Below are 1,921 nucleotides of genomic sequence, written 5' to 3' on the forward strand. Positions count from 1 at the left end.
AATTAAAAACTATGCAGTTGTGCTCAAAAGTTTACCTAACCTGCTGAATTTTTGCTTTCTTGGCTAAAACACATCAAGCGTTTTGTATGCCTTTGCTTATTTTATGCGCATGCGTTTTAACCAGTTTGACTCCTAAAACACATGCATTTTTTAAACGCTGATGTGCGCATGTCCATGTGCACGCCAGTGTTCCTATAGACTGTAATGTGTTTTTTTGCGCATTCCGTGCTCATTTGTGCGCATGCGTTTTTTTGACACAGGTTGGGGCGCAAAAAATGCAACAGGGTGCGTCCGGTGCATAGGCGCACACTGCAAAAAACACATGAGCACAAAAACGCATACAAACGCTTACAAAAGCTAGACAATGCGCACCCATGTTAAAAAAACGCTAGTGTGAAACGCTAGGGTAAACCTCCATCACCGGTACCCTCGCCATTGGTACCCACCGCCGCTGCTATATCACCGGTACCTTCACCCGCGGTACCCGTCGCTGCTGCACAAGATCTCCCCCAGGCAGCACCTGTGGAAGCTACGGCCGCTGCCCTGTCACCGGCAGCGCCTGTCTCCATCTCCACGCTGCAATCACCACTGAGCGCGGCCTGTCATGAGGAGTTCTCTGGGGGCCTGAAGGCTGAAGCGGAGGAATTTGAACTCCTGCCTGGACCTGACGCGGCTGCTGTCAGGTCCCACCAGAGACCCCTGCGGACCCGGAGCCGCCATCTTCCCCGCCATCGTCTCTGAACTTGGGTCGGGCAGCTCTAGTGAACATTGTGCACCGCCAGGAGACTCCAGGTATGACCGCCACCCCCGCCAACGGGTTACCCCCTGAGTTTTCATGCACTGCGGCCGGCATGCTCGAACTCCACATGGGACAAATGGAAGAGCTATGCTCTCAGTTTAGAGACACTAAGCTGACTGCGATGGGGAAGTGGAAGAAGTCCCTGTTGAGAAGAGTAAGGCTGGAGCAGGCACGTCCCATACGGCATTTGTTGATTTCAGCAGAGGAGCCTGACCAGCTGCTGGGTATTAATATGCATCACGGGTTCCCTTTGCCACAGATTCAGAATCCCTACCTTTCGCCCTACAAGTGGCCACAGACATCGGTGCCACCAGACGTTAGGCCAAAAACCAAGGCAGCAGCACTGCCAACTGTGGTGCCACCTGACACTGGGGAACAGCCGTAACTAATGCAGAATCACTGGCAGCAGAGATACCACCTGCAGCAGCTGAAGTGCTACCCTCACAGGCAGCAGTTGCTCCCGCTGCCATTCCATCTACACAGGCAGATACCAACCTCACTTCTTGGGAGAAGGAATACCTGCTGTTTGTGGCAATCAGCAAGAAGAGGATGCCCTTCAGTTCTCCCCTGGAAGCAGCCCAAGCAACCCGCTTCCACCACCCCAGGAGGAGACCACCACTAGAGAAACAATCCTCAAATAACTAAACTGTTACCCAGGAGGGTATAGGCACTGTTATGCCTTTTTCATCTTTTTTGTTGTTCATCATGTTGTTCTTTTTTTTTCTTTGATTCCAGCTTTTGTTGCCTAGTTGCGTTGGCAGCCCTTTTATATTTGAACTGCAGAGATCATGGACAATGAATGATCCAGAACTGTCCTGTAAATAGTTGCGCCTCTAAAGGTGCCCTCTCTTGGTTTTACGTAGGTCTTTTGTGGATAAGGACTACCTCAACCTGGAGCATTGCTCCAACCCAAGGACACTGCAAGAAATCCCGGCTGGGAGCGCTGTCCAGCACTTACAAGAATTATTGACGTTTTGATGTGAAGTATTTTATAATGTGCCTTATGAAAGTATTAATAGTTATAGAACAGCTTTTATATAGAATTTAATTGATCGTAATAACTATTAGGAATGTTTTAATAAAGAGATGAAGGATTTGAATAAAGATAAAGATTTGAAAATG

The sequence above is a fragment of the Dendrobates tinctorius genome, unplaced genomic scaffold, assembly GCF_039654945.1.
Source record: "Dendrobates tinctorius isolate UK_male_01 unplaced genomic scaffold, ASM3965494v1 ptg000245l, whole genome shotgun sequence".
Lineage (NCBI taxonomy): Eukaryota > Metazoa > Chordata > Amphibia > Anura > Dendrobatidae > Dendrobates > Dendrobates tinctorius.